General features: G+C 32.7%; 1 long non-coding RNA gene and 1 pseudogene across 1 annotated transcript; one reads left to right on the top strand and one right to left on the bottom strand.

The window, feature by feature from the left end:
* Positions 1–658, bottom strand: LOC105134698 (uncharacterized). Its single transcript, XR_844041.1, has 2 exons — positions 459–658; positions 1–280 (listed from the first exon to the last, which is right to left on the bottom strand). It is a non-coding gene; the product is annotated as an uncharacterized LOC105134698 (long non-coding RNA).
* Positions 659–2,445: 1,787 nt separating this feature from the next.
* On the top strand, positions 2,446–11,739 carry LOC105134696 (laccase-11-like; annotated as a pseudogene).
* The last annotated feature ends 1,524 nt before the right edge of the window (positions 11,740–13,263 follow it).

Raw genomic sequence — 13,263 nt, 5'->3', positions numbered from 1 at the left:
TCCGTTTGAACCACCATTAATTTGTTAACCAAGTATTTAAAATAATATATCAATCTTTTTCACTGTTTATATGAACACCTACCCATAAGAATTTCCTTTGCCTGTGAATCCATTACTTTGATTTGTGGGGAGACAATTTTGGAACTATACGCCCATCCCATCATGAATTGCTCATACAATAACCTAGAACTTCTATCTTTAAGAAATTCTACAGTTACCACTCAAGATAACATCTTATCGGGTCAGCCAATCCCCTTCCTTGTGGACATTTCTACATTTCCTGTAACATGAACACATCCATTGATAAATAGATACGATTACCCCATCTGTTAAGACACTAAGCTTCCACATGATGGAGGATTCTAACTCCAAACTCAACCAAAAAGCAAGAAAGATCCATCGTGAGATTTTTGTTTTTTGTTTTTTTAAAAAAAGCAACACAGGAAAAGATTTCTTACCAAGAAAAAAATGAAGAAGAAAAATTAGGAAAGAAAGAGAAGGTGCTCAGACAGCGAAGAATGGATTAGAGGGTTTTTCCTCATGGTTAAATCAGATTAACGAGATTATAGTCTCATCATCACAGCACCTTCTCCCTTTCGAAATAGAGAGATTTGTATACACGTGAAACAAAAGATATCGAAATGAAAGAATAAAATCATGATTTTGCAGAGAGGGGCGGAGAGCCTTTAATAACATCTTCCGCAGCAACGCATATAGGGTTTAGGGTTTGCACACCCTGACTTTAATGGGAAGATGGACATCACATAATTACTGGGATGCCCTTTTCAGCTCCCTAGTAGATACCTGACCAGGAGCGGCGCGGGGTTTAACAATAATCGTGGGCCTGACTTAAATATAGCCCATAAATGTGGGCCGAGAAGAAAGCAACAATCTTGGGCCGACTAAAATCCATTGTATATTGCTTCTTCTTCTTCTTCTCCCTGTTTTTTGCCCCTCTTGATTACAGCTATCAAGTGTCGCCTTGGCTAAACAAAGTCTTCTCTAACAACCAAGATGTTTGTTGCTTTAAGGAATGAAGAAAAGACTTAAGGAATAAAACCCAAGTCCATACCTAATCAGCCGCAGCAATGACTTTCTAGCCCAAGTTTTTAGGACACGATTCCATTTGTTTATACTATCATTTCAGCTGCCTACTTATTAAATAGCAACATGCCTTTCTCTCTGTTTATTCTATGTTTTGTTTGAATGCCACGTTACTAGATCAAGGGTGGCTATATATATATATATATATTGCTGGGTTAATAAATATTACATGTATAGTAAAAAGTATGAAACAAAATTATTTAGAGAAATAAGATCCTATTAGGTAAATATAGAATTATTGAGAAATTTATTATACGAAAGATCTAATTTTTTTTGGTTTTGAATAAATTTTTAAAAATTAAGTTATTGTATACTATAATTTGTTCAATTATCTGAGCTCCAATAATAACTTATACAAACCATTTATAAAAAGTATCATGAATTTTTATTTATAAGAGATATTGATATATCTTAAGTGTTAACTCTAATATTATGTTTATATAGTTTTTTTATTTAACAAATAATCACAAAAAATAAAAAAGCTATAGCTTACTACTTATAAAAAAAAATGAAAAACTTTATAAATTTATAAAATATTAATTTATCTCTTAAATAATATTCATATATTAATTCAAGATAATTTTAAAAATTAACACAATCAAGTTCTTACTTGATTTTCAATTAACACAATCAAGTTCTTACTTGATTTTTATAGATCTAGAAGTTTAATCTATATATTAATTATATTCTAATTTTTATTTTTATTTTAAATATTTTAATTAAATTATACTTAATTAAATTATTCTAGTTTAATTTATAACTATAATTTTTAATATACATTACGCGTTAGCTTCTTACTATTGATCAAAATATTTTCGTCTTGTAAAGAAGAGTAATCCAAACCCAATCTAACTGTTTTCCTGTTCGCAGCCGCCTATCCAAAAACTACTAAAATTATTTGCTCGGCTCTACTAAAAGCTGGCGGCCGTCTTTTCACGTTATAGGCTGTGTCGCTAGAGCATGCATTCTTATTGTAAATCGATGAAAAACTATATTAAAAAATATTAATTTTATGGACTAAATTGGATGGATCATATTGACATTGATTTAGGCCGCCATGAAACACGATACAGTAAAACTTCAAAAACAAATATTCCGTGCATGTCAAGCTTTGGCTGCTGGCAATTACAATAATTCCTCTTTCTATAATTCGCCTGCATATTTATGCTAAGATCATCATCTTTAAGCTTCACTAGTGAGAAATCGGCCGCTGGCTACCAATTTCATTGACCTTCATTTGGATAAAACGTATAGTTAGAACCATTGAAATTCTCTGAACAGTATATATATATAAATCAAGTACCTTTGATTGATTCTTAAACTAATTAAAGCATTGTCTAGTGAAATTTTAATTTTCTGCACCGCCTCCGAGACCAAGAAAAGTGATTTTAGCTATATCACAAGCTCACATGGGTTCTGCTACAATGAAGGTTTATGCAGCTTATATTGGTGTGATTTTAGCTCATTTTGCTTTAGTTTCCCTCATGTCTGCCGCTACCACTGGATCAATAGACATGTCAACTGCTATTCTGATAAGGGTTGAACAGTCTGGTAAAGGAGATTTTAAGAAAATACAAGATGCCATTGATTCTGTTCCATCTAATAACTCTGAATTGGTTTTCATTTGGGTTAAGCCAGGAACTTACAGGTTTGAGCTGAAGTGCTAGTTTATGTTCTAACTGATGTTATTTTATCCAGTGATGCTTAAAACGTGATTATTGTATGTTTCAAATGAGCTTGTCTTGGTATTATTTTTAATTTTGTTTCAATATATAATTTGTGCTTAAGCAGAGAAAAGATTGTTATTCCTGCCGATAAGCCCTTCATAACATTGAGTGGCACACAGCCTTCAAACACCATAATAACATGGAACGATGGTGGGAACATAATGGAGTCTCCTACACTAACTGTAATGGCTTCTGATTTTGTTGGTCGATATCTCACTATTCAGGTACTTAGCTGCTTTGTATTACCTTTCATTTTCTTAATTTGTGTGGTAGAAACTTGACAAAGCTACTAAATGTTACTATATTTTAAGGAATTTTGACTGATAACTTTTTATCTTGATTATTGTCAATAGAATACATTTGGAAGCGAAGGCAAAGCTGTTGCACTAAGGGTGTCAGGAGATAGAGCTGCATTCTATGGTTGCAGGATTCTTTCATATCAGGATACTCTCCTCGACGACACTGGATCACATTATTATAGCAATTGCTACATTGAAGGAGCCACAGATTTCATATGCGGAAATGCTGCCTCGCTCTTTGAAGTGAGCACAACATTATTTCTGCTTAAACTAATGTTTCTACAGATTAAAACCCAAAAGAAAGAAACAAGCATCCGAAAATAAAATTATTTCACTAGTACATTTTTCTTTTCTGCAGAGGTGTCATTTACATTCAATTTCCACACAGAGTGGATCTATTACCGCTCAACATAGGGACTTCGCATCTGAGAATACTGGCTTTGTCTTCCTGGGTTGCAAAATCACTGGTGTCGGAACTACATTTCTAGGACGGCCATGGGGTCCTCATTCTAGGGTGCTGTATGCCTTCACTTACATGTCAGGTGTGATAGCTCCTGCAGGGTGGGATGATTGGGCTGACCCAAGCAAGCATAGGTACGTGGGTGTTCTGATGACACATTCATGTCAGAATCTAACAACAAAATACTAATTAATATCCTTAAATTCGTAACATGATTTTTTGTGTTCATTAATTAATGAGTAGAATGATTTTTTAACATGTTTAGTTCTGTTTGTTCAATTTCCATGATAGTACGGTGTTCTACGCCGAATACAAGTGTTATGGTCCTGGAGCTGATAGATCTAAGAGGGTTGGATGGTCACAGAGCCTGTCCGATGTCGATGCTGCACCCTTGTTAACCAAAGACATGATCGGAGGGAGTAGTTGGCTTAGGCCTGCACCAACCTCCTTCAAACGAGGCTCTACCATTATTAAGCCTGGCAGCAAATTGTGATCTCAAAAAGTAAAAGCTGTTGCAAATTCGTACTCCTGTCATCAATTCCTTGTAATTAATGGATACCATTAATATTCTGTTGTTTTTACATTGAATATATTCTCTCATTCATACTTTTGATGAGGAGATGTTATTTATTAAGTGATTATTTATTACTTAATGAAAACAAATAAATCAGAACTAAAATACTTCTTAAACGGGTTCGCAAAACACCTAAAAAACAAAATAGATCTTTTAACTTAGCAACTCAATTATTATCAAGATGCATAGACTTGGACATGGTGACACGAGCCCGTGCTAAGGGTGTTGTCACGGCCAATAAAAAAACCTGAAAAGCCTTGTTAGATGTGATACCTTATTGGCTGTGTCATGCCAACAACAATAAGGAGTGCTTGACATATTAGCATTCTCCAAATTAACGGAGCGCTGGGTGCACTATGTAACATCTTTAAATTTGAGATAAAACACTAAGCACATATCTAATGGAATGTACGAGAATATATATATATATATTTCATGTCAAATTCTATTAAGATTTCTATTAAAATTTAGGCAGAGTTTTTCTTACACTGAGAGGTTATAAATTATCAATATTTAGCTTGTTTACACCTCTAAAATCTCATATTTCCTAATTCAATCGTTCTAGATCTCAGTCTTACAAACATTATCTTCATCACAACCACAATCTTTATAATATACAATGAACATTAAATATTATTATAGAGAAATTAATAAAATAAACATGCATGAACAAAACATGATTATAAGAATTTTAGAGTTAAGTTGATCTGATCAAGTTAAAACATTAGATATACAAATGATTCAATATTACAAAATACAAGGATATACTCCTTAGAACTACATAACAAAAGTGAACAAAAGCTAGAATCTACTCTTGCCGTATATGTGATGGTCCTGAAATAAAATATATATTATTAAAATATAAGTATCATAATAAATACAGTAACACAAATATCCAATAATTTAAATAGCTAGGCATGTATTCTCATTCTATCCACTTCTCCCCTTTTGTTTCAATTGGAATTCCTTTTCATTCGATTACTAAAACTGTTTCATCCAATTTTAATTTCCATTCAAGATTTCATAAAATCAACCACTTTTATTTCCGCCTAACACATTACCGATACAAATTTCATTAATATCATCGTCACGCTGTAAGGGTCGAGGCATAGTGATCCCCTTACCCAAGATCTTAACATACATTAAATATATGCCAATCCATGTCTCATAGGTATCGATGCATGGTGAACTCACTACTTGAGATCTTAATATATATATTAAATGTATGCTAGTTCATGTTTTATAGGCATCAATGCATGGTGATTCCCTTACCTGGGATTTTAACATACACTAAATATATGCTAGTTCATGCCTCATAGGTATCGATATATGATGATCCCCTTACCTGAAATCCTAACATACAATAAATATATGTTAGTTCATGCCTTAATCGCACATATCATATTTTTTGTGTTAGCGATACTTTAATAGCTTGACAATTCACATGAAAGGTCATTTACCTTAAACAATATATATTCAGAATTCTTTCCAAATAATAATATCATTACATAAACTTTTATCCTTTTATATTGTATCTAGCATTCACTAATTTACATTTAACCTCAATAACTTATCAAATCATGAAATTTAACTAAACAGCATAGGTGCAGATCATCTACCTACAGTAGAAGTTCTACTCGTATTCTCCTATTACTGTTGTTGCGTTATGCCTGTGATCCCTCCTGTAATCATAGACATATGTTATAAATTATCCTCATTCAATGATACATTTTATAACCTTACTAAAAGTCAATATATATCTTTCTTTCAATTATTTATTTCTTTATATTTTATGTTTTTCTCAATTCTCCTGTTAATACCATCATTCTTTACTCAACCATAATTATTATTACAACTTCCATTTCAACATGGCTTATTTCTCTTGGAAGTTAAGATGTAATATCACATGTTCTCTAAAGGGAAATGACCTAATTTTTCACCCTTACCATGTCTAAAATAGTCACTTTTGCGACTTTTCGAATCTGCCAACATAGGTCATATTCTGACCTCTTCTCAGATTTTTTACTATATCTGAAGTTGTAAAATTCCATTTCAAGAGAGGTAGGTCTCTTTGGAAAGTTAAGACACGGGGCTACAAATCCTCTAAAGGGAGGAGAGCTAATTTCTGCCTCAAAGACATTCAAAATTACTTGTGAACGAAATAGACCTATTGCCCTATAGGGTTTGTCATCACTCATTCTCGATTGATGACTCATAACTGGAGTTTTATAGCTTCCAATTAAGTAAGACTAGTTTTCTTTGTTAGTTAATATCTAATGTTATAATTTCTATGAAGGAACTTGATCCTAATTCCATTATCTTCTTACCTAAATTTTCTTTGAAAATTAAGAGATGAATCTGGACCATTCACACAAAACATCTACAATTCAACCTTTTCTCTTTTATCTTAACTACCCATAGCCACATCACATATTATATAAGAGTGCCAAAAATACATTTTAAGAGCCAATTGACTCTATTTATTACAATCTTTCCTCTTAATGTCAAAATAGAATATTTTCATTGATTTACTAACTTTCCAAACAATATTTTACTAAACATAGCCCATGTTATTTCAACATGTATCTTTCTTCATTTTGACATAATTAAACACACATCATCAAACTAAATATATCAAATTAAATGTCCTCCCTTTTTTTATGCATAATTAGTTGAAAGCATGACCTTAAAGAACCAAGAGCTCCCTTATTCCTTTCATGCTAATTTTATTCAATTCACACACACACATTCACTTAACAAACAACCTATTATAATAGTTTCCATAAGGAAAAACCACAATTCTTCCCTTTTCTCTTTATATGGCCAGTCAATCCCTACTTAATTACCCATACACTTTCTTTTATAAATCATCATGATTTCATGCCCTAATAACTTATAACACATGAATTAATTTAATTTTAACAATTAATACACTTTTGCCAATTCAAGTTTGAGAACCCTAATCTAAAATTCAACATCAAGGCATCAATTTTTAATCGAAGTTGAAATAACTTATTCAACCATGTTTAGAACTCCTTACTTGGTAAGAATCAAGGTCTCAATCTTCAACTAGTTAAAAATTTTAGACTCCCCATTTTTCTAATGGTAGTCGGCCTTTCCTCATCTCTCCTTGTTTATTTTTCTTCTTAATTGCTTATCCACAAGTGTTTATTCTACCTATATACCTTTAATCTTGGATGGGTTTTTGGAATTTTGGTGTTTCTCTCATAATTTAAAAAAAAACAAAAGTCAAAACTCCCTCTTATTTTAAATTGGTGTTGCCGGTTTTGAATGGGTAAAGGATAAATACCCCATACTTCTCTTATTTGCATTTAGACTCCATTTCCTTTAAGTGTATTATTTTTATCCCCACAACATTTCATTTTAAAATGAAGCTATACCTTTTTAGATTTCTTATAATTTAAAAAAAAACAAAAGTCAAAACTCCCTCTTATTTTAGCCTTTCATCTCTATTAAAATACAAGACTCATATGCTATAAATATACTATGAATCATTCAAACTCAAGTTTCACAATCTTTTTATTCTTAATATTTTTAGCATATAAATTTTTAGAGTTTATCTTTTTAAGATATTATTGTAGTTTCTTTCTATGTAAAATTAATGACTTTACTATCAAAAATTCCTCACATCTATCAAATAAAACTTTTTACAAGTACTAACTAACAACCATTTTTGCTTACTAAGCAACACCTGTTACTACTATAATTACTGATCACCTTAATTTATCAGGTACCACTTGTAACTATAACAACTATTAGTCATTTTAGCTTATCAATCATCATCTATTAATAACCACATAGGTTTTTTATATCAAGTTGTTGGATACCCTACTTAGAAAGATTGGATTAAATTACTTAAACTAAAAGGTTAATCACTTATCCAGCATATCATCCTCGTTTATAAGAATCTTAAATTTTAGGACTGATCAACATGTTATTTAAGTTCTTTTCGATTGATAAATGTTTTACTATTGACTAATTCATTGAGATGATAATATGGCATCAACATGAATGTTGTGTAGCCTATACTTAACAGAGGCGGCTGGAAGGTTCAATTATCGCATGTATATAAGAAGCTTCACAAAACAACAGGAGCAAAATTATTCAACAAACCAAGACACTTGACGAAAGCTCACCAACAAATCGGTGGCTATAAACAAAGATAATGTTGAGACTTGAAGGAGCTGCCTCTAAGAATAAAGGGTGCTGCATTTCAAAGAAATCAATTCCTCCTAATTTGAGCAGTTGATATCACAACCGAAATAATATTCAACAAATAGAAAGAAACACATAATCACTCACAAGCAAGGTTCTTGTTTAGTTGTTTCATGACTAGTCTGATCACATTTACAAAGCTTAGCCTAGTTGGAGTTAGCTTCCAAACCTTTCGGTTATAGCATAATGAAGATCAGCATGGTGTGCCAAACCTAGCGAAGTAAGACTCAGGTGCATAGATTAAAAGCTAGCTATTCCAGAAAATGGTAAAAAAGAAGAAAAACTTGGAGACTAATAAGACCAAACGATTAAAAAATGATAACATGGGCATGAACCAGCTACAGAGGTCAGTGATTGTGCTGGAGTTACTGCACCATCCAACAACAGTTCTGATTCACAAACCTTGTGGGTGTAAAAACTTTCCTGTACCCATTAACATGTACGTAAAATTCCAAATGGGAACTCTATACCCGCATGAAAAATAGTAAGGGAAAAGGAGAACAAAATTTGATCTCTTTCCTTAACAGTAAAGCTCAGAGCAGACATATTTGGCTTAAGGTAGCTCTCATGCTCGTATGTATTATATTTCAAACAAAAACTGTGGATTCACTACTCTCCTTTTCAAGCTGAATTGGTACTCTGAAAGTCCCTATCAGTATTTTCCTAAAAGCTTTTGTATGCAACCTGCAGTCGTCCTCTACCTAATTCAACAACACCACCTCTCTCTACAAGCTCCTGTCGTAGCATCTTTCAATTACTATATATACATATATCAATGGATTTCAAGTCTGTCTCATCGAAGAACATTTCACACTGCATTCAAAACATTCAGAATGGCAGCAGCATTGTCTAAAAATTTTTGTTTTGGTTATTATTTTCTCTTACTCTGCTCAATTGTTTTCATTTCTCATCCGGCCAAAGCTGCTGTTAAGAAATACCAGTTTGATGTGAGTAATTCTTTATTTTTTATTTTTTTATATATATGAAAAGTGCTTAAAAATTAATACTAGCGTTTTACACGCTTTTTCTTTCTTGTGAAAATTTCATACCAGTTTGATGTTTTTTTCTCCCGATTTTTTCCAGATTCAAGTGAAAAATGTTAGCAGGCTGTGTCATGCCAAGCCGATTGTCACAGTAAACGGAAGGTTTCCAGGGCCAACTATATATGTTAGAGAAGGAGACAGAGTTCAAGTGAATGTCACTAACCACGCGAAATACAACATGACTATTCATTGGTATGATCAATGAATAGATGTATGTTTGTAACCTTATGAATTTGTGTAAAAGATCTTATTTTGTTGATGGAATAAATGCCGGTTTTTTGCAGGCATGGGCTTAAGCAATTTCGCAATGGCTGGGCAGATGGACCTGCTTATATAACACAATGTCCAATCAAGACAGGACATAGTTACACCTATGATTTTAAGGTAACAGGGCAAAGAGGAACATTGTGGTGGCATGCACATATCTTTTGGCTAAGGGCTACTGTCTATGGTGCCATTGTTATCATGCCTAAACCAGGAACCCCATTTCCTTTCCCTCAGCCTCATAGGGAAGAAACCATAGTTTTAGGTGGGACAGAAATGAACAACTTGATTAATGAACTCCTATTGTCTAAGATGTTTACATTTTTAATACAATTGATTTTTGTACAATTTGAAAATGTGTAGGCGAATGGTGGAACAATGATGTTGAAGAGACTGAAAAACAAGGGAGGAAGCTGGGATTGCCACCAAATGCATCTGACGCGCATACCATTAATGGGAAGCCAGGGCCGCTCTTCCCATGCTCTGAGAAACGTAAGCAAATATTTTGATCGTGGTCCTGTGTTAAGCATCCATGGATTTTCCAAAATCTTCTAAGGCTTTTTCACAAATATGGAGTACACACCAAGACATTTTACAAGAAACCAGTGTATCATCAAATTCTTAGAAGAGAACAATTTTCTAGAATGTTGTATATTAAGACCACCTCTTTGTTATCATGCACTATTTTTTTTTTGGCAGATACATTTGCCATGGAGGTTGAACAGGGAAAGACATACCTCTTGAGAATCATCAATGCTGCACTCAACGATGAGCTTTTCTTCGCAATCGCTGGTCACAACATGACTGTGGTAGAAGTTGATGCAGTTTACACCAAACATTTTACCACTCAAGCAGTACTGATTGCACCAGGACAGACCACAAATGTTCTTGTTCAAGCAACGCAATCACCAAACAGATTTTTCATGGCTGCTAGGCCTTTCATGGACGCTCCACTTACTGTAGACAACAAAACTGCCACTGCTATACTGCAGTATAAGGGCATCCCAAACACTGTAATCCCTATCCTTCCCAAGCTACCGGCACCAAATGACACTGCTTTCGCACTAAGCTACAATGCCAAGCTTAGAAGCCTAAACTCTCCACAATTCCCAGCAAATGTGCCTCTTAAAGTTGACAGGCATCTTTTTTACGCAATTGGTTTAGGAATAAATCCATGTCCATCCTGCTTAAATGGAACACGGCTCACTGCTTCCTTAAACAACATCACATTTGTAATGCCCCAAATTGGCCTCCTTCAAGCTCACTACTTTAACACCAAGGGAGTATTTAGGTTAGATTTCCCAGATAACCCTCCATCACCATTCAATTACACTGGTGTACCACTCACTGCAAACCTCGGGACTACACTAGGCACAAGGCTTAGTAAAGTTGTATATAATTCAACTGTGCAATTGGTACTACAAGACACCCATCTTCTCACTGTCGAATCACACCCTTTCCACCTTCATGGCTACAACTTCTTCGTTGTTGGAACTGGAATTGGAAACTTTGACCATTAAAAGGACCCAGCAAAATTTAACTTGGTTGATCCTCCCGAGAGAAACACAGTTGGGGTACCTACTGGTGGATGGACTGCTATAAGGTTCAAGGCAGATAATCCAGGTAAATATAGTAGTGCATAACCATACGGACTTCAACATGGTTTTTCTTGTTCTTTAGTCATCCAAAGTGTTTTATTACTTTTCAGGAGTATGGTTCATGCACTGTCATTTGGAGCTACACACAGGCTGGGGAATGAAAACAGCATTTGTCGTCGAGAATGGAGTAGGTCCAGATCAGTCAATCATGCCTCCACCCAAGGATCTTCCTCCTTGCTAGCATTCAGAACCAAACATCTCAATTTAAAATGTTTGAAAAGGATGGCTAACACCCTTTTTTAATTTACAATCTCCATTTGACAATTTCTCGATAGCTGAAAGAGCCGCCAAGTGTAAATGGGAGAACTGAATTAAGCTATTGTTTCGGATTCTATGTAATTGAAACCAGTTATTGTTGAATAAATTTCCTTTTCGTTAAGCCTAGCAGATAAGCACCGCTTGATTTTGGTTTCTTTTAGGTCATGACCAGATAATTAATATGGTCGAATCAGTTGTGTGTGTGTGTGTGTGTTTTTTTTCCTTAAATGTAAATCAAAATGTTTTCTCATTGTTAATGTTTTTTTCTAGCAAAAAAAACCTAATTAATGTCAAGATTAACTTAATATAACTCAATTTATTTAACAGGTTCAAAAATAATCTGAACAACTGATAAAAGTGTAGTTTAACTCAAAAGAATTTCAAGAATATATATTTTTAAAAAAAATATTAAGATAATAATATATTGGACTGACTTGTATTCACTAAGGTTAATATATCAAATTTATAACCTGAGTTATAAGATTATAATAACTTTATATAAAAAAAATTTAAAAATAAAAAAATAAAATCACAAAGCTCAATTCCTAGTCAACTCAAGTTGAATAATAAAATTAAAAATAAATAGATAAATAAAGGATCTAAAAAAGACTCATGTTAACATGATAAACTCACAATTCGAATTATAAGACCGAGAAACCTCCTTAAAAATTAAATCAAAATAAATTACGAAGTTCAATTATTAATCAGTTCAATGTTGAAGGATTGAGATTAAGGAAAAAAATCAGTAAAAAACAATAAAAAATACATGAGTTAATTTGCGCAAACATATGACCCGAGTTATGAGACCGAGATAATTTTATAGAAAGAAAATAAAAAAAAAATCCAATTTAACCTGAATTAACCTGCCAAACTTGCAACCCTAGTCAAGAGATTGAGTTAACCGTATATAAATAAAATTAAAACAAATTATAAAACTCAATTCATAATCAATGTAATGTTGAATGATAATTTTTTTTAAAAAAATAATTTAATTAAAAACGACACATGTTGAATGATAATTTTTTTTTAAAAAATAATTTAATTAAAAACGACAATAAATCAACTTGAATCAACCTGAGTTAGTCTGCTAGACACTATTCCCAAGTTATGAGGTTGGGATAACATAATAAAAAACAAAACAAAACAAATCATGGAGCTTAAATCATAATCTACTCAATATTAAATAATGAAATTAGGGGAATCAATTAAGGAAAAAAAATTAAATCAATTGAGTTAATTCGTTAAATTTGCAACTCGAGTCACAAGACTGGGACAATCTAGTAAACAAAAAATCTAATATTGAAGGACTCGTAACTCAGGTCATGAGACCAAGATAACTTTATAAAAAGAAAATAAAAAATGACTGAATTTAACCTAAATTAATCTGTTAAACCCGCGATCCTAGTCATGAGACTGAGATAACTTCATATAAATAAAATAAAATAAAATTATGAATCTCAATTATTAACCGATTCAACATTGAATGATAAAATTTAAAAATAAAATAAATTAAAAAAACATAAAAACAACCCGAGTAACTAAGATTAACCTATTAAGCATTATCCTCGAGTCATAAAATTAGGATAACCAAATAAAAAGTAAACCAAAACAAATTATAAAACTTTATTCTTCAAAAATTT

The sequence above is a fragment of the Populus euphratica genome, unplaced genomic scaffold, assembly GCF_000495115.2.
Source record: "Populus euphratica unplaced genomic scaffold, PopEup_1.0 scaffold91.1, whole genome shotgun sequence".
NCBI classification, from domain to species: Eukaryota; Viridiplantae; Streptophyta; class Magnoliopsida; order Malpighiales; family Salicaceae; genus Populus; species Populus euphratica.
Note: the sequence above shows the minus strand (reverse complement) of the source record. Positions and strands in the feature narration are given on the sequence as shown.